Raw genomic sequence first — 21,244 nt, forward strand, 5'->3', positions numbered from 1 at the left:
GCCTTTAAACTGCTCACTGATAAACATTTATTATCCAACATACTGGGTCTTGATATTCAAAGACACTACAAATCTTATTTCTAGTCTTATATTATGTTCCCATGAGTTAGCGGTCAGTTCTAGTGTTGTTCCTTTTTGTTTTTAATGCTTTCTGTCTTTCAACATAACTACTTACTTTTTTTCTGGATTTTTTTCTACCCCTTTATTTTTATTCTTAATCTTTCAGTGTCTGGAAAATATATTCTGCCTCTCCTTGAGAAAATACCTGTCATTAGCTATGATTACATCATCCTAGAATCTAAAACCAGGGCTCAGGTATAAAATGCCCATCCTTTGCCATAATATGCAAAAGCAAAATATTTGACTATTATTTCCTGTCCCTCTTCCAAAATATACGTTACCTCTAAAATGAAGTTCCTTCTGATAACACTTTATTTCTGATATGGTCCCAGTAATATTAAAAATCTTCAAATAATTTGGAAATTATGCTTTATATTCTCTGTCTTCATGCAATCTGTATTAGCTTTGTCCTTGCAAACATTTTTCATATATTCTGCATATCCATTTTCCCCCCACAGTATCTGGGCTAAGACTGGAATCTGAGAAGTTTGATTTTGGGGACCTTACTCCAACAGTTCTAGACCCTGAACACTCCTAGTGATGTCTGTTTCCAATTCTCTCAAATTTATAGTGGCTTCCTACCTTTAATCAAAATTCTCTCCTCTCAAAAACTAAAAATACAAAATCCTTTAAACACATTATCCTGGAGGTAGCAGTATCTGAGTATCACATTACCCAGTTCTATTATTATACCTTTAATTTCCTTAAAATGGAACCAAGCTTTTTGTTGAAGCAACAAAGACTGTAAATCTTAGACATCATCCATCATGAATAGGGACCGCTGAAATGAAGCAACTTGTGTGATTACCTACTTTGCTAATAAAAGTCCAGTGCCATTATGCTTGCTAATGTCTTAATCTTATCAGCTCTTTGTGTTACCTTTTTGGTTTTAGGATTTCTTTTTCCATTCAATCCAGCTACCATATTCTCATGGTTGCTACTGTCCCTCATCACTTCCAACGTTGCCTACTGCACCGGGTTAGGGTCATCTGCTTGCTTTATTTTTTTTTAAGATTTATTTATTTATGCATACAAGAGCTGGGGTACAGGCCAGAAATGTGGGGGGTAAGAGGATCCCCCATTGACAGAGGGGGGAACAGAATAGGCAAACTGACTGCTGAGGGGAGTGGCCGGTGAGACAGGAAAGGTCTGCTGTGCCATGTGGGCTGCTCCCTGGCTGGCCGGCGATTGAACTCATGCTGCAGAGGCTTCGGACTGCTTCATAGTGCTGTGCTCAACCCCCTGCACCACCAGGGAGGCCCTCATCTGCTTGCTTTTGATGTTTCCTATGGACTGTTCTCTCTCATTACCTTTGCAGTGCTATTCTCCATTATTCTAAATCTTCTCTTAGTCAGCAAGTGAGTGGGCTTTTTTTTTTTTTTTTTTTTTTTACCTTCTTGCCCTTCATGTTCTTTGCTTTGGCTATTCTATGTACCCTTCTCTTCATCTATTGAAATCATCTAGCTTTCAAGGACAACATAAATCCTACTTTCTTTATAAAGATATTCTTTCTCTTTATCCAAAAGCACTTTCTATCTCTTTTGAATTGCTATTGTGATTAAGTCAGAATGACCTAAGTCAGCATATAACTGTTCTCTCTAAATTTTTCATTACCCTTTATTTTGCTCTTTAACTTTGGACCAGAGTGACAACTTTTACTCCTTGACCATTTATATGTTGTAAACATTAGACAAATGTTTGTGAAATGACAGCTTTCTCTTCTATGCTTATTATAAGTTGACCCAAGTTGGTAACTATTTGAATATATTGCTGAAGTTATTCCTTTGATTCTGTTAAGAATGGATTTATTTTCCCCATTGAAGAGGTAAAATATATGCCCATCATACTCACAATATTTGTGTGAATTCTACAGATGTTATTGCAAATACTTGGTTTACAATAAAAGTTTTGGAATTCAGTTTTAAATGATAGGGTAAGGTTTAAAGAAGTTCGATAATGAAGGCATTTAAAATAAAAATGTAGATGAATGTATGAATATGCCTCAGACTGAGTCATACAACCTTTCCAAAATGAATTGCAAAAATAAGGATTAAAATAATTTCTCAGGCTCTTACTGTTAAATTATAGTGAAATGAAAGCATTTAGATGGGGGTTATAGGCATTGCATCGTTAATTACAGTGGTTGCTTTTACTTTTGTTCCAGTGCATTGTAATTAATGAAGATCTACAGCTCTGTTCTTTGTCTTGAAAAACATACACTGTTTTCGTAGGCATCAATATAGCTACGATATTCTTCATTTATTTCTCAAGAATGACTCTTTTTAACACAGGGGAGCCCATTGTTGAAGCAGCAACATGAAAATCACAGCAAGATTTGCGCTTCGATAGATCAGAGAGCAATTGACTCTATTCACATATGCCTAACCGTGTCTCGATACCCTACAAATGCATGCTTTAATGACATATGGGACATTGTTTAGACCAACTCAGTAATGATAGTATAATCATGCCTTTTAAAAAATGTTCAAGCCCTAAGAATGACTTTAGGGTGCAAGTGAGGAAAAGTTAGCAATGGCATAAATTAAAAGCTATATTCTTGACCTGAATGTTGGTTCAGCCTGTCTGATTATATGTTTTTGCTCTTTTGAATTGAAGTCTATAACAACTTTTGTCAGGAGGGAACAGAGGGTAGGTAACTAAGAGGGCCTCAAACTGTAATGATATCGTGTTTTGTAAGTGATACATATGAAGAACGAGCCACAAAAGGGAGAATAAGGTGACCTTTCTGCCTCCTGTTACAAGAACCACATAAATGAGGAATTAATGATAAATAAATTAATTTTCATCTTTTTCTATGTCTGGCTCCACTTACTAAGATCCTGTGCAAAGGGTATTAGCGATAAAAGAAAAGCCAATGGATTGCACTTGGCACATGGCCTAGCAGAAACCTGACAGTTACCTCCCCACAGCCTTCGTGAACATTTGAGGGCTTTGAGCTGCTGTTATTTTGAAATAATTGGTGTGCACACAAGAGTGAATGTACAAATTGTGCCGCTTGATCCTTCCTCCCTGCTCTGCAGGCACCAACAGGGCCCCCTGTGGAGATGTGGATGGCAGAAAAAATCCTTCTTTAACTCCCTCCCAAATTCCCTGTTGGAGCTGGGCGTGCAGCCTAGTAGGTGTTGCGAAGCACCGACTGATTGCCAGCATCTTATGTGAGGCCACTGAATTGGCTGTAACCCTCTCTACCTGTCAGAAGTGACCCCTGGGTGGGTGTTTGAAGCCTCTGAGAATTCTCAGGGATACACATGATGGGCCAGAAGGTGGCAGCAAGATGGGCACTCCTTTAGTACTGAGATGCTAATGGTCTTCTATGTCTTGGGGGGCAGAGACAAATGCATCCTCTCTCTAAATCCATAATACATAAAAGTTATGAGCTATGAGTTGATAACAGCCCCATTTCCTTTCTGGGTATTGAAAAAGTGGGCTCATTTTGATATTTTGAAAAGGAGTTTTAGAATTTTGTTGTAAGTGCCACTCAAGGTTTTTCAAAAAAGCACTTCCCTGTTTATAGAGGAAAACACTCCCTATATAATATGAAGAAGAAAATCTCTCAAATCTGGAAAAAGCTAATTGACTTTAGATTGTCTTATCAAAATATGAATCGATATCATAGGACTCCAGCAGATTTATCCACTACAGATCTTTTACTTTAATTTATTGGTTACTTCACACAATTGCCAACTGCATTACAGACCCATGTGTAGTGGGGAAAGCACTATCATATAACTCTTGAGCAGATGTGCTACAAGAGTCTTTTCATTTCCTTTCTTAAACCCAAAGAATAATGACACTGCAATATCATGTGGTGAAAAGAGCAATAATTTGATAAACATTGTCTTTCCATTAGATTAGAGCAATTAATCTGATTCTAATTTGGCTGAAACATTATCATACTGGAGTCCCCAGAGTCCTGTGAATAATCTCTAAACACATTGGCACACTCAGTAGACAAACATTATCTCCACTCGCACTGTTCTTCCATATGGTCTCCTCCCATGGTGATGGAGGGCACCCTGCTGTTTCAATCAAATAAATGTCAATTATCTGAGATAGATTTTTAGTTCTCAAGCCTGGGCTTGCACTGCAGCCAGAGTGACTGGGAAGAACGGTCTGCACCTCTTTCCCGCACATGCCACTTGCATTTTAGAAGGAATTCACACCTTGCCACATCCCCTGACATTCCAGGAACTCCATAAATAACATAGGTGGTTTTCAGAGGGTGTGTGTGTGTATGTGTGTGTGTGTGTGTGTGTGTGTGTGTGTGTGCCCGTGAGAGAGAGAGAGAGAGAGAGAAAAGCAAGAGCAAAGACGGTTTCTTGACCTTCATTTGCTTTGCTTATTCTGGGAGGTAGAGAGTAATTTTTAAATTCAAGGAGAGGTGTTCTTCACCCTCCATGATCTGAATTACAGGTATGTTCATGCCCTTTTGGTCACTTTCCCCTTTGTAGTAAGTAGTCTTCTCTGTCCTGAGTGGAAATCTGAATGTAAAGATCTCAGAAACAAAGACCTATATCTGACTGGTTTTCCTTGCAGACCTATTCCTAATTTGTTCTGAGTGTGGGGGGCCCTGGAGCTGAGAATTGCAGCATCCCTCCAACTTTTGGGGGGGGGTTTCTGATGATTTCAGAGGCAGCTTTGGACTCCAGAAGACAGTGATGGGAGGAGTAAGGGAGCACTACTTCTCCATGTTTGGGAGAGGGTCCTGTGAGGGCATTTTTGGAAGCAAATAGGAGAATTTAGTCTTCTAGAAAGAGGGCTCTGGACGTACGGCTGACATCGTTAAACCAAGCAAAAGTAGATGGGGTGAAATAATATGACATGCTGGGAAGACTGTCAATTCTACATTTCTGTACAGAGCTCTCTCTATCTTTAAGGTTGTCAATTATCAGGTGTTGGTTTTGTTATCAGACAGGCCCTTGTCTCAAAGGCTTGTAAATTTGCCCAGAGACCTGAGGGCCTCTGATGACTATATGTCTAGACTAAAAGCACTAGGTCACCCTCCTTGCTGCTGCTACTGTGACAAGCTGGCACAAAGAGAAAGGCAGTCCATGGGGATCTGGACTAATTCACTGTGGCACTCCAGCAAACGTTGTCAGAAAGGATTTCAGTTTCTACGATTGGCTGTGATCCCGAATCAAGGAGGAAAGGCACTGAATGCTCAGAGTGAAAAAATACTGAAATGGTTTAATCAGAGACTGTCAGTCATTGACATCAAATGTCATGTCCCAGGTCACCCACTGAATTTACGGGGCAGAAAGTTCCTTACTCCAGAGGTGGGCCCAGTGCACCTGCTCTGTAAGGCAGGAGGCATGGAGGATGGATATTTTAGTAACAGCTGGAACATTTGCTGAAGAGAGTGAACATTATGCTAGGCTGACATGTGGAGAAGTTTCATGGAGAGAAGACTGGGATGATTTAGAAGTGGTCAGGTGCAGTGGTTAAATATGCCAACCAGGCAAAATGCTTATGTCAGTGCTATAATATAGAGCTGCTGAATTAAATGGATTAATAGATAGTGTGTGGAGAAAGGCCTCTCTGACTCTGTACAAGTCTGCTAGGGTTGCCATTACAAAGTGCCACAGACTGCATTCAACAGGTTTGTTTCTTCAAATTTCTTGTAAGAGTAACCTTATTGAGATCCTAAAGAAGCTTGTGCACCTTGAAAAGGAATGATATATTTTAAGAGTCTGATGGCTTTAGAATGGAGAAGAATCAACAAATCATTTTTTCATTTATTTTGAAAGTATTGCTTATGATTGTCTGGTGATTACTTATTATGTGAGTGGTGTGTGTGTGCATGTGGTTTCTCTGTATATGTTCTTATTTAGAAAGAAAACAATGGGATGCAGGAGAAGAGGCTCAGAGATGTGTATGTGACAAAACTATTTCTTTTTCCTACGGTTTTGAGACATAATGACATATAACATTGTGTTTGTTTTAGGTGTACAACATAGTGATTTGATATATGTGTGTATTCTGAAATGATCACCACAGTAAGCTTAGTTAACATCTATCACTTCACAAAGTCACAACTTTTTTTATTGTGATGACAACTTCTAAGATCTACTCTATTAGCATCTTCCAAGTTTACAAAATTGTAACTATAGTCATTATGCTAATGTCCCCAGGATTTATTTATCTTATAATTAGAAGTTTGAATCTTTTAACCATTTTCACCCATTCCTCCCACCCTTCTTATCTTAGACTCTGTCTTGGTTGGTTTGTAGGTACCTTCACAAGGTCTTCCCTCTCTGTGTGTCTGTGGTCTAAAGTCTTCTTCTTATTAGGACACCAGCCATATTGGATTAGGACTGATTCTAGTGTCCTCCTCTTAACTTAATTGTCTGTTTAATTTTAATTTTTTTTAAGAAGTGGGGTACAGGCCAGAGTTGCAGGGTGTGAGAAGATTTACCAGAGAGCGGGGAGCAGAAATACAGTGCTGAGGGGAGCAGCAGGTGAGAGAGGAGAGGTCTCCCATGCTATGTGGGTTGCACCTGGCTGGCTGGAGATGGAACTCGCGCCACAAAGGCCGCGGACAGCTTCACAGCGCTGTGCTCAACCCTCTGTGCCACCAGTGAGGCCCTTAATTATCTGTTTAAAGACACTATTTTCAAATCAAGTTGAATTCTGAGGTATTGATGGTTAAGATTTCAACAGAGAACTTTGGGGATATACAACTCAGTCCATAATAGAATCCCAAACCAGAATTATATTCTCATCATCATATGCTTAGTTCCATTAGATTTGGGTAAAATGAAAGTAATAGAAAGAATACTGAACTAGATATTATGGTTCCTGTGACCTAATCAGCATTCATGTAAATTAGCTGGGTGGCTGTGAGAAAATCCATTATTATTTTAGAGCCTCAGCTTCCTCTTCTCCAATGTTCATTATAATATTAGCATCTTACATTGATTTAAATAATATCTGTACATCTGACCCTACATCCCATCATCCATCCATCCATCCATCCTCTCATCCAATCAACATTTATTTATTAAACACCTATTATGTTTTTAGCTCCAACCCAATTTCTGCGATTACAGTGATGAATGAGGCATATTCTTTTTTCCTCAGGGCATTTTCTAGTACAATGGGAAAGACAAACAAGTAAAAAGTACATAGTCTCTATTCTCTCTTCTACATGACAATTCTTAAAATATTTGAGTAAAGACTGACATTTGCCATTTTTTCCTCTCCTGGCATCTTCTTTCTAGATTAAATATACTACAATTTCTTTAACTATTCCTCACATAACATGGTCTCTAGACTCTTCTTTCTCTTAAATTAGTGTTATGTGGTGTTTTCTAGTTTTTTTTAAAAACAATTCAGAAATAAGTAAGACTTTTATCAAGACATTTAATACCACTTGATTAGGAAGTAGACAGTAATCAGACTTTACCCATGCTGAGGCCTCATACTGATTTAAACTGGCTCAAGATGGGGTGTTACAAATTACACTGGCCTCTTAAATTACATTTCTCTCCCATTTTCTCCAGTTGTGTCACTCAGTCACATTTACTGAACTCTGATTGGAGAGTACCATATTGAGCAAGGTTAGCATACACCTTTTAGTCAAAAGCAGAAGTCATAATATTGGCATAAGGACCTCACCATTTTATAAAAACCCTCAAATTCATTAATTATGTGTTTTCACTTTGTGAACTTTATCTCCCTTAATCATTATAACAAGAAAATGTTCTCCATTTCATAATTGGGACTCCTGACTTCTGGAGTTTAGGGGACTTGCTCAAGGTCATACAGCCAGCAGGGGGAGCCAAAATTTACCCTTGGATTTCATTGATTCTGAAGACTTGGCTCATAACCTCTCTGTTTAAAGCGCCTCTCTAAAAAGTCCTCTGTTCAACTAAAGGTTAGGGGAATGCTTGGTGGGGTTTCTGCTGGGCTCCTCATGTAATGGTGCTGTTAAGTGATGGACTTAGGCCAAATCTCATGGGAGTTGCACTTTGACAGGGATGTGATGGTCATGGGTTTGGGCCTCCACTTTTCCCTGTCAAGTTCTCATGTTAACTCTTGTGTCAGGGTGAGACCAGGCTTTGCTGGACAGAACCTCTCTAACAAAATACAAAGGAGAATGATTTATAAACCACAGAGCTCATTTACTATGGAAAATAGAACTGATTTTTTAAAACTAGGAACATTTCTTGAACAAGGTGCTCCCTTTCTGTGGGGTCAGTCGCTCTGAAGGACAAATAATAATTCAGAAGGTTGCTTGGTGAGCATAGGGTTTACAGCAAAGAGATTAGGCTTTGCCCAAGGGAAGTCTCCTCAGGCTAATATAACTTGGAGTTAATCCTCCTCTGCCCCTATGGTCATTTCTGCCTAAATTACTGGAATCCATCTTCTAGAATTGCAACATAATTTTCCTTGGTCAATGCTAGACTCAGACATACTGACAATGTAACCTCCCAGTTCTCTTTAGGCAATATTTCTCATTTTGAAATATCTGTTATCATAAACATACTGGTGACATCTTCATGTTATAATGCTCTGAATTATTGTTTACACTGTAGGTTGTCTACTTCTTAATGAGGTTTGGGTTGGACCTTGTATTAGATGTAGGGATTTGAGTCATCCATTTCACAGCAGGCCGGAGGTTTGGGGCATTGACCTCAACTAGAAGGATGAGCCCTAATTAGTCTGAAAAATCACTATACAGCCTTATTCCCAAGCCAGTGCCAGTGTCTGCTTTAGAATTCCAGTCTTAGGCTGGCAAGTCATTTTTTTGGCTACAGGGAGTGTTTCAAGAATTTGTGCATATTCTGATTTGGGCAAACAGCACACTAAGGGAGATTGGGGGGATGGGCATATGAGAAAAAAAAATTTCCTGCTTCTAAGAGGGAACCAGGAAAAAAGTAAGAGTGTGAGGGCATAGTGTTTGAAATTACTTATTTGCCAATCTACGTATAAGTTCCCATGAAGAAGATAAGAACCTGGAGTAATTCAGGGAAAAAGTGCTGAGTCATTGCTGTAACTCAAGGACAAAGCTCAGCCTACCTCTAGACTTTCACTTATGTGAGCAAAAAATTGTCTCTCAGGAAGCTATTGATAGTGTAGATACATGCGTCTGGAAGCATACTAACTGAACTATGACTTTCTGACATCCATTTTAAATTCACAAACCACCAATTCAGCACATGGCCAAACCTATCCATTATATGTGAATTTTTGATACTCTAAGTTCAGGGAGTGAGATCTTTAAATAACCATTAGATTTTGAAGCATTTTTGAAGCACTTTACTATAGTTATTAATTCGGCTGTAGCTTGTGAAAATATCAGCAGGGTCATTTCTCTGAGCTCAAGGTAGGAACATTCTGCAAATATACCTATATGTAAGTTAAATGCATCAGTACCATTAACTTAACCAGTTCTAAAAGTCTGCTCTGGACCTCACTATATAGCTGTTTTGTTCAGCTCTGATCCCACAGGCAATGTCAAAAGAGTTTACCATCTCTGGATTCCTAGATAAATTGAATTTAGTAGTCTATTATTCAGGATTCATCCAGATTCATATATGCTAGCAATGTGTTGGTTCTTTAAGAAATTAAGAGGTTATGCAAGAGAATTAATGTACTGTTTCCTTCATAGAAACAATAAAAATGTCTGCTGAACTAAACAACATGCTTTGTGACCTAATTATCTTACCTTCTGGAGCGAGCTTTTTATCTTGCTATGGATCAGTAACAAACAATTAAGAGTTTAACAGCTGGTTTGTAAGCCCCACTTTGAATAGCAATAAATTCTGAATCATCCATTCATTTATTCATTCAACAAACATTTACTGAACTAAGAATATAGAAGACACCCAAGAACTATCTTTGGAGTTATCTAAGAAATCTTTTGGTTTACTTATTACATCCAACTCAGACATCTTACTCTATATTCCTGCTGCCATTGGATTGATTCAGGTTTCCATTATTTTCTGAAATGCCAGAAATACAGCATTTCCCTCCTGCCAGTCTTGCCCTCTCCAGGCCACAACATGCTGTTAAAATAAATATTGTTGGGCACCTCAATCAGATAGCCGAAAGACACTTTGGAATGTAATATCATGATGGCTGCCCAAGGAGAGCCCCAAGTTCAATTCCAACTTGTGTTGGTTGGTGATGATGGTATTGGGAAAACTATTTTTACAAAATGTCATTTGACAGGTGACTCTGACAGGTGACTATGTAGATACTTTGGGTGTTGAGGTTCATCCTCTTGTATCACATACAGAGGACGTATTAAGTTCAATGTGTGTGATATAACTGGTCAGGAGGAGTTTAGGGGACTGAGAAGTGGCTATTATATCCAAGCCCAGTGTACCATTATCCTGTTTGATGTGAAACTGGGAGTTACTAACACGAATTTGCCTGATTGGTGTAGAGATCTGATATGAATCTATGAAAACATCCCTGTTATGTCATGTGGTAACAAAGTGCATATTAAGGACAGAAAAGTGAAGACAAAGCCTATTGTCTTCCACCAAAAGAAGAATTTTCAATATTTTTCTGCCAAAAGTAACTACAGTTTTGAAAAGAGCTTCCCCTGGCTTTCTAGAAAACTAATGGGAGACCCTAACTTGAAGTTCATTACCTTGCCTGCTCTTGCCTCACTGGAGGTTGTCATGGATCCAGCTTTGGCAACACAGTCTGAGCATGATTTAGAGATTGCTCAGACAATTGCTTTCCTGGATGAGAACAATGACCTGTGAGAGGATGAAGCTAGAGCCCAGCATCAGAAGTCTAGTTTTATAGACAACTGCCCTGTGATGTCAGTGGTGCAGTGTATTTGCCATATAGCTAAGCAGAATATGTGCTTAATCTTTGGGATGCTGAAGGAGATGAATGGGCTCTGGAGTGAATGTGGCAGTTCATTTTTGGACCTGCATATTTAGCTGTTTTAGAACGCAGTTGCTTCCTTTTTGAGTTTCAAATATAAGACTGCTAGAGTCACACCACAATATTCAGTGGTGAAATCTTGTTTGTTACTGTCATTCCTATTCCTTTTCATTTAGAATCAGAATAAAGTTATATTTAAAATATCTAAAAAATATTTTTTTGTGCTCAAATTCTTTTCTAGTTTCTGTGCCAATCAAAACTATTATGGTGAACTCTTTACTGAATATACTACAAATCGATGTTAGTGCTTCATGCTGCAAATGTTCTTAGCTATAATGAGGCTTCCACCATGCTCTCCTGAAATGAATATGTTTTTGCAACTTGTGTGTTTTTTCTGTGATCTCTCTTTACCATTTGTGTTCTGGAGAAAAGTTTTAACTCATAATGCTAAAAGATGTGCAAATGATAATTCTAGATCTGTGGCAAAGAGACAAAGGATGAGTGTCTTGTTGGCTCTCACTACATATCTTGTTGGCTGCAAGATACTGTAAGTTCTATCGTAGTTCAGACCTCTCCAGGCAGTGATTCAAGAAAGTTAGGCCACAAAAGGGTAAGTAGACTGTTTTTTGAAATTAGCAAAAGCAACACAATCATCATTGCAACCTGGGAGAACTAACCAACAATTTTATGAATGAAAGCACAGAGAAACTATAGTCAGAAAAATATAATGGCTTCAGATGATTTGATGATAAAGGAAGTGTGACAGTCCTTGCAGGATTCTGAGACCTCATCTCTCAGGGAAGGATGCTTTCATGGTCTCCATATGTTAATTATATTTTGGCTCAGTTTCTACTAACACTCTGTGCCTAACATGTTATTTTTTATTATGGATGCTTAATATTAGCAATTTTGCTGCCTCTTAATTTTCGAAGTGCTGAAACTCTATTTTTTCATACTATTGTATTACATAAATCTCACTAAAATACATCATATTCTTTTCTGCTTTATTTCTGGTTGTGCTGTTGAGAAGATATTTGTAATAATTTTTGGAAAGCAGCATGTTTACCACTATACTACCAATGTGGTGTAATAATTTTTTGATTTATCATTATGAATATTAATATTGTATGATTCTACATGTTATATGGTGATATATTTGGTAGGCAATTAAGTTATGTGGAATTGTTTTATCCCTGTATCAACCTTATATATGAGAATTGCCTAAAATATTTCAGATAAACAAGAGTGATGAAGAGAGACTGATCCTAGCAAGCACTTTAATGTGCTATGCAATTAAAATAATCAATAGTGTACTTATGGTGTAGTAACAGAATGCGTGGTCCAGAAATTTATTCCAATATATATATACATATTTAGCATATAATTAATATGAAATTTCAAACTAGCTGAGAAAGAATAGATTATTAAAAAAAGGACATTAGGACAATTATTTAATCATTAAGAGCAAAGAATTAATGTTTAATCTCTACTTCACATGATTAATTGCAGCTGGATCAAAGTACTAGGAAATGTGGTAGAAATGAATATTTATATAATTTGGGGAATTTTTTTGTAGCAAGATACTAAAGCCTTAAAGGTAAAGATTGATAATTTACATAAGAAATTTAAAACTTCTGAATTTTAAACACACCTAAAACATAAATTAAAGGTGGAATGGGGACACATCCATTAGGATGGAATCTCATGGACCAAAAAATAACAGGTCTTGGTGAGGATGTGGAGAAACTGGAAACTTTATGCATTGTGGAACTGTAAACTGCTAGAAAAAACATTATGGTAGTTCTTAGAAAAATTAAGAATACAGTTACTATATGATACAGCAATTCTACTTCTCATAAATGTATACCCAACTGAATTGAAAGCAAGAACTCAAAGATATTTGAACACCCATATTTGTAGTAGCACTATTCACAATAGTCGGGGTGGGAACAACCCAAGAGGCCATTAACAGATGAATGACTAAACAAAATCACACACACACACACACACACATATTATATTTTACAATGGTCTATTTTTGTTCTTAAAAAGGAAAGAAATTATGACCCACACTACAGCTTTGGCAAACATTGATGACATTATGTTGAATGAAATAAATCAGTCACAAATACTGTAATTCCATCTCTGACATACTTAGAACAGTAACATTTATTGAGATAGAAAGAAAGTAGATGGTGGCTGCCAGGGGTGAGGGTGGAGAAAATGAGGATTTTTTTAGTGCATACAGTATTATAAGATGGAAAGAATATAGGGATGGATGGTGGTGATGATTATACAACAGCATGAATGTACTTAGTGTCATTGAAATGTACACTTAAAAATGGTTAGGATGGTAAATTTGATAAGTGTATTGTACCAGGTTTTCAAAAAGTAATAAAAAGAGAAATGGTGATGTTTAGTGTTTAAGATCACCCTCCAGAATCAGACATTTGTAGATTTACCCCCTACATGTTCCTTTTATTACTAGCTCAGTAACTTTAGGCAAACTTGTCAAATGCTCACTATCAAACTTTTTTCATTGTTAGGTTATTTTGAGGACTCAATGAGATAATTCCTGAAAAATGGACTTTATGGCACATGTAACAGGATAAATGCCACTAGTTATGAAAATGTAAATATTTTACCTAGTATTTTAAAATTCAAATGGTGAATATATGTAATAGACTTGATATGTAAATAACATATCCATAAGAAAATGATAAAAAAAAGTCTGGAATGGACACGAAACATGTCAGGCATTTCTGATTTCAAGGAATGAAGACTTTTCTAGGTTAGTGTAAGTAATTAGGAACTTTTTGAAGAATGAATAAATGAAAGAGAATTTAAGAGTGATCCAAGAATAAGAAATTAATACAAGATTGCAAGTAGATCTAACTCGTTCTACAGATTCTGACAGTAGAATCTCCATTGAATGCTCCTATTTAATCTGTTTCATTTCTTCTCATCTCATTCCAATCGTTGCCTCACTCCTTTGTTTTCTCAACATCATAGCTTTTGCTGACTCTTGGCTTGTACTTCCTTACATCTTTGATTTCTTCACCTCCTCTTGGTTTGCTCTTTGCACCTCATGGGTCCCACACAGAGCATCTTTTCAGTTTCCATTCCCATTGTTAACAACCTGATTTTTCTCCCTTTACCCAAATCAGATTATTAGAAAGTAGAATCACATGGGGTTGTTTTTGTCAAGAATCTTATTAAACCTTTGTTTGTTTTTGGTGAAGATCTTCTTACCGGGTCAGTTTGAAGTTCATTGCTAGGTTGACTTTTGATGGTGTGACCAACCTTAGTTCATTTAGCTGAGGCCTATGAGATGTCTGTGTTGAATGAAACAGAATCATCTATGGCTACCTCAAGCAAAGTGGCTATTTTTCTTTCCTTTTTTGGGGGCTGTTTTTAATCTAAATTTTCTTTTATTAATTGATATTTTTAATGACCAGACTGCCATATTTTTCTAGTTGAAGACAGATTCTTCCTTCAGTTATTTTTTATGTCTGTTTTTAATAGTTCATTTTAAACTGTTACCATCCCCTTGTTCATAAGTTACTAAACTGTTATTTAACCTTCCATCTATAAATCAAAACAAGAGATATGCAATGAGAACATAAGATAACTGATAAACTTGATTTACAGAAAAGTCAGTGAACTCTGTGGTGAAGGTAGGTTTTTCCTTTGTGTGTGTGAATAACACATGATGTTGGGACAGAGGTTTTTTTGAGATTACTTCAGTTTTGTGTTTGGTTCTGGGAGGGAGAGTTGGCTAAGGTCCAGCTCTCAGATGCTATATAAATTTCTTTTGCATTTGAGCAGATGTGACACCTTTATTCACAGTTTGTCATATTCCTTTATGTACTTGTGTTACTTTTTTCCCCATAGTGCCTTTGCTATGAATTGTTTCTCTTTCAGTAAAATAAATAAGCCAAATTTTCTTGTTATCTTTTTGGTTAAGGGAGAGCATATTCTTTTCAAAGAAAACAATTAAAAGTAATATAGAACTACAGTGTCAAAGTAGTATGATTTTTTTATGCAAATACAACCTTGCAATTTTTAACCATCTGTTCTTAATTGTGTTTGCAGGAGATTATCCTCATATTCTAAGGAACATACTGTGAATGCTTAGGTACATGCTGGAGAGCCCAAGAAAGTAGTGATCAGTATCATGTATGTTAAAGAAATTAGTCAAAGGCAATTTTTTAAATCTGGATTTGTGCATAAAAGATGGGACTGAATTGAATAGAAGGAGGAGTATTTTCTTTCTTAGTGGTGCAAATAAAGGTAAACCATGGTGATTCTGTTTGGGGACACACCCATGTATATGCATATCCTGTAGTTAAGATGTAATTGCTTCCACAGCAATAAACTATTTCTGTTCTTTCTTGCTTGTTATAAATTAGGCTTTGTTGTTCTCCAGGACCCTCAGAGATTTTGAAAGAAGATGGTACAAAGATGGATAAAGCATATCCTCTATCCCATCTGTACCCGAGGAAGGCAATACATTTTAATGTAAAAAATAGAGTGTAGCTTGGTGATGAAGATACTGCTTGCAAAGGTAGCAACTCCCCCAAACCTCAAAAAATGAATCTTAAATCTTGGAGCTGGGAGAAGGTGTGTAAGATGCTGGAATAACAGTTTCTCTATAATACTTCTGGAACACAAATCAAGTGCAGAATTCAGAATGGGATGGACAGTAGTCCTAGTTCCAACTTTGAGGCCTATAGCTCATATGTAGTGTGACAGATTTAGAGATTGCCAGAAATATCATTAGGATTGTTGGTTTGACTGCAGAGAAGCAGATTAAGTGAACTTCCATTCAAGTGGGAATTTGTTCTGCCACTTCTTCTTTCTAACCCAGCAAAATCACATGAAACCCACAGAGCTGGAAAGGATCTTGGAGATCCAGTGCCCTGTTTTAGAAATTAAGAAACGGAGGCTCTGGGAGGCTAAATGAGTTGCTTTGGTAACCAGCTGAGAGTGGTTGATTCAAATGGGAAGCCAGATCTGTAGTACAATTATCATTTTGGTATGCTACACAGAGCGTATACCCTGTTGTGCTTTCAAAAATACTAGCTCATTTCACACATTCCTAAAATATCTCTTTTTTGTTACTACTTCTTGAAGCTTAGAATGGTTGTTTGTTTTGATTTGGCAGTCTTTTTATTTTATTATTTTTTTTTTTATTTTATTTTTTTTTTTATAGAGGCATGTTTTTATTTATTTATTTGTTTGTTTGTTTGTTTTGTTTGTTTATACATGCACTGGGTACAGTCAGAAGCGCGGGAGGGTGAGAGAATTCACCAGAGCCAGAGCGGGAGGCAGAGCAGGCAGAAGGACCGAAGCACACTGCTGAGGGGAGCAGCGGGCGGCAGGAGAGGTCTGCGCGCCATGTGGGACCCTCCTCCGGTGGCCGGGGAGCAGCCGGGGATCGAACCGGCGCCGCAGAGGCCGTGGGCAGCTTCGCAACCCAGCACTCAACCGCTGCGCCACTGGGGAGGCCCCTGATTTGGCAGTCTTGATGGTTCTTCTTATACATAGAGAATTTATGAGTCTACTTGTAGGTTTTATAGAGTTGCCAGTGGAATTGGACAATCAGCAAGGCAGTAATAAGTATATAATATGTCAGGTGACAATGAGTACTGTGGAAAGTATAAAAAGATTAGGTTAGATAGCAAGTGAGGGGTAAATGAGTTATATTTTTAAGCTGAGACATGAACAACAAGGAAGTTGGTGTTCCTGGAAGAGGGTACTGTAGAAAGTCCTAGAAATGAGGGTAGTGGACAGCAGAAGAGGGAGCAGAGCTTTTGGCTTTTACTTTGACTGAGACGGGTAAAGATGGAAATTGTTAAGCAGAGACGTGAAGGGGATAGACTTATGTTCTAAATGTGATCAGCACCTGTGGTGCTGTGTGTAAAGGGGACAAAGTTAGAGACCAGTCAGGGACTGTTAAGTAAGAAGCAATAGTGATTATGAAGATGGTGAGAAGAGTGTATATTTTGAACGTAGAGCCAGCAGGATGTGCTGATGGATTGGAGGGGTATGTGAGGGAAAGATAATAGTTGAGGAGGACTCCAAGCATTTGGGCCTAAGCAAGTAGAAGTTTGGGCCTCACCTCAACTGAAACAGAAGATTCTGGAAGATGCAAATTGGGGAGGAAATTATGAATTTGGTTTTGGATGTATAATGTTGAAGCATCTGTTGGCATGAATTAGATATTTGTGCCAAAGAAGAGGTCTGGCTAGAGCTAAAATTGCTTGTTCACTGAATGACTGATTAAATGAGTAAATAAGGCATTATCTTAAACTAGCAATTCTGAAAGTGAGGCTTCAGGACTTAGTCCTGGGGAACAATTTGCATAAGGACAAGAGAAAAACCAAACAGGAGGAAGCCTTAGAATCTGAATAGGCAATGCGATATGTAGCCAACCAGTGCAGTTAATTAATTCATTCTTGTGATTATTATTTGAACAGGTATTCTAAGGTTTTAAATTCAAAATTACCTCTCTTTCAAATCATTGGCAGAGTGGATGTGACTTTTTATAGTTGCTATAACGAATCACAACATAATTAGTAGCTTAAAATGATACCAATTTATTATCTTCTAGTTCTGGAAGTCAGAAGTCTGAATCTCAGGCTAAAATCAAAACATAGGCAGGACTGTGTCCTTTACTGGAGCTCCAGGGCAGAATTCATTTTTCTGGCATTGTATCAGTCTTCTCCGACTCTCCTGCCTGCCTCTTTCACTCTAAGGATGCTGTAATTGCACTGAGACTGCTTGGGTCATCTAGGAAAATTTTCCCATGTCTAGGTAGTTGATTAGCAACTTTAATTCCATCTGGAACCTTAACTCCCCCATGCCATATTTGCAACATACTCATAAATTCTGGCGATTAGCATGTGAATATCTTTAGGGGAGGTGATATATTGAGCTTGTCCATTCTTTTAGTGGCAAAATATCAATATACAATAATGAAAATGATATAGAAGATGCCTAGAGTATGAACAAGCCCTGATTAGAATCCTCTCAATAGTTTTATTTATTGTTATTTCTTTAATTGAGATGATTTTGGTTTACAACACTGTATATGGTTCAGAGGTATAGGGTCACACCTCCTCAGATATTTTTACCATACTACACCCACCACTACGTATATCGATTTTTTTTTTTTGACACTAAACGCCAGACACCAAGAAAGTTAAGCAAGAGAGGAACTTAAACAGAGTCCACCTTTATACAAAGTTGGGCATATGTTCTGATTTTAATTAATCTTAAGAATATTTATGGTATTTAAGAATAAACCTGGAGGGGGCGGAGCAACATGGCGGCGAGGAGACGCTGCGAGTAAGATCTCCCATTAAAAAAAGTGAATAGGGAGGAAAAGCGGCAGGTCCCAGTGAGAACTGGGACACGGAAGATAAACGGGTGACGCCAGCGAACTGCCCGAAGAAGAAAGTGGCCATAAAAGAGGACTAGAAGGGAGGGAAGCGCAGAACCCTGCTCCCCTCCCCCGCCCACAGAGGCGGCACTCTCCGACCCGCAGAGAGGAGGAAACAACAAACCAAAACAACCAACAAGAACAAACGACGCAGCAAGCGGGACTGTGAGCGGAAAGGAACTATTGCAGCCACCACACCCCGTGAACGGGAGCTGAGGCGAACCCTGCAGGATCCGCCGCGGCGGTGAGCGAACGGCTCCGGGCGCCATTAGAGAAGAACAAAGACCCCGGGAGACGCGCACACAGCCCGGGCTGCCGGTAAGCTGGCGCGGAAACGCGGCGCGCTAGGGGAGCTTGAAAAGCAAGTGCAGACCGGGATCGCAGCTGCCCAGGTCCCTGCGCCTGCGACCTAGGCTTGCGGGGAGACGCACGGAGGTCCTCACTGAGGTGAAGGTCCCTCCCTGAGTGAGCAGGAACCAGGCGCCCAGGCACGGGAGCTGTGCAAAAGGCGCCATTCCCGCACCACTGAACTGGGCTACAGCCCGAATCCTGGAACTGAGGGCTTCGAACTGAGACCCGGGGCACGAAAATTCGGGGCGTGGGTTCTCCACGACGGTGGGGCACAAGGCAGACACAGCACCCCAAAGCTGTTGAGGTGTACCCTACCATTCCCGCTCTGTTCTCTGTCCCACGGGGTGGGGGGAGGCGAAAAACAGCCCCCCAAGGACAATAGGAGAGATCTCTGGCGCCACCTAGCGACCAGGAAAAAAAATTCACTAACACCCTATAAAACAGGACATTTCTTAAGACTGCTTGAAAAGGGCAGAAGGTTTCTGGCGGACCCAGTGGCCAGCCGGGAAGTTATTCCACGCCAGGCCCCTTCCGACCAGCAGTCTGAGCCCACAGAGGGAGCAGGCACCCACGTCCGGGGCAGACCGGGTGCGCAGAAGAGTGTGCCTGAAACCGGAGGCGCAGGGACTGCATCCCGCTTCGCCATTTGAGAACAGGGACATTTCTTCAGTAAAAACTGCCTAAAACCAGCAGAAAGCTCCCCAGAAGACAGAGATGGCTCCTGGAAGAGCCAGAGGGGAGCGGAGAAGTTCACCCAAGATGTCAGTCAGTCCGAGCAACACAGTGTCCCAACGCATACGACAAATTAGAAAACAGACAGTAGGAGTAGAAGAACCACACGCAACCTAAAAACTCCTCAGGAAAGAAGCACACCACAAAAAGAAAACCACTCCCCAGATTGCAACGACAGCAACTTGAAGAACTTCTGAGCCTTCCAGAAAGAGAATTAAAATTGCCATGATTAAAAAAGTGATAGATCAGAAGAAGGAAATTGAGTCCCTAAAGAGGGAAGTAAGAGAAATGCAGGAGATCAAAGAATTAATGGAGGAACTAAAGAACTCTGGAAAAGCAATGAAAGCAGAATAGATGAAATGGAAGAACGAATAAGTAATCTTGAAGACACAGAAATAAAAAGAACCAAAACAGAAAAGGAAAGAGAAGTACGAAGGAAAAGAATGAAGAAAGACTTCGGGAACTATCTGACTCCATGAGGAAAGGAAATATAAGAGTTATAGGAATTCCAGAAGGAGAGGAGAGAGATGTAGGAACAGAGAAAATATTCATGGATATAATTGAAGAGAACTTCCCAAATGAGAAGAAGGAGCTGAAAATTGATATACAAGAAGCAAGAAGAACACCAAACTTCCACGACGAAAGGAAAACACAGCAAGACACATAATAGTAAAGCTCCCAAGAATCCAGGACAAGGAAAAAATAATGAAGCTGACAAGAGGGAAGAAACAGATAACATTCAAAGGAAAACCAATCAGGCTGACATCAGACTTCTCTGAAGAAACACTACGGGCAAGGAGAGAGTGGAGGGACATAGTCAACAGACTCCAAGAAAACAGATGCCAACCAAGAATACTCTATCCCGCAAAGCTCTCTTTCCTCCATGAAGAAAGAATATGGACCTTCCCAGACAAAGAGAAACTCCGGAATTTCATTGCGACTAAACCCCCACTCCAAAAAATACTACAAGGAATCCTAAAGCCAGAACCTCAGAGGGACGAATAACAACGAAAGAAGACCAAAAAAAAAAAAAAACGTTTATTAAAAGAATAAATAAATAAAATCAAGGAAAGACAAACATAATGGCAAATACAGATGCTAACATATCAATATTAACTCTAAATGTAAATGGACTAAACTCTTCAATAAAAAGACACAGAGTTGCAGCCTGGATTAAGAAACAAAACCCAACCTTTTGCTGTCTCCAGGAAAACACATTTACTACAAAAGATAAAAATAGGCTCAAAGTCAAAGGATGGGAAAACAATCCTACAAGCAAATGGGCCCAAAAAAGAAAGCAGAAACAGCTATACTTATATCAGATTAAACAGACTTCAAACTCAAAAAAATAAAAAGAGACCCCAATGGTCACTACATTATGATCAAGGGGACACTACTTCAAGAAGAATATAAACTCATTAAACATATACCACTCCCAAACGAAAAAGAGCACCAAAATATATCAGACAACTGTGTCCTCTCTGAAACAGACATCAGAGAAAACACATATGTAGTGGGAGACTTCAACACACCACTATCAACAATGGATAGATCAACAAGACAAAAAATAAAGTAAAGAAACTAAAGCTCTAAATAAGGACCTAGAGCATTTGGGCTTAACAGACATCTATAGAACACTAAACCCACAAAAAAACGGGATTACCACATTTTTCTCAAGCGCACACGGATCATTCTCCAGGATCGATCACATACTGGGGCACAAGC

The 21,244-nt window shown here is 38.9% G+C and overlaps 1 long non-coding RNA gene and 1 pseudogene across 1 annotated transcript in view; both read left to right on the forward strand.

Annotated features, from left to right (window-relative positions):
- The window catches only part of LOC119252701 (uncharacterized), a 245,229-nt gene that overhangs the window by 67,883 nt on the left and 156,102 nt on the right, over positions 1 to 21,244 (forward strand). The window lies entirely within an intron of this gene.
- On the forward strand, positions 10,221 to 10,862 carry LOC119253386 (GTP-binding nuclear protein Ran-like; annotated as a pseudogene).

The sequence above is a fragment of the Talpa occidentalis genome, unplaced genomic scaffold, assembly GCF_014898055.3.
Source record: "Talpa occidentalis isolate TD23 unplaced genomic scaffold, MPIMG_talOcc4v2.1 talOcc4.2, whole genome shotgun sequence".
Classification (NCBI taxonomy): Eukaryota; Metazoa; Chordata; class Mammalia; order Eulipotyphla; family Talpidae; genus Talpa; species Talpa occidentalis.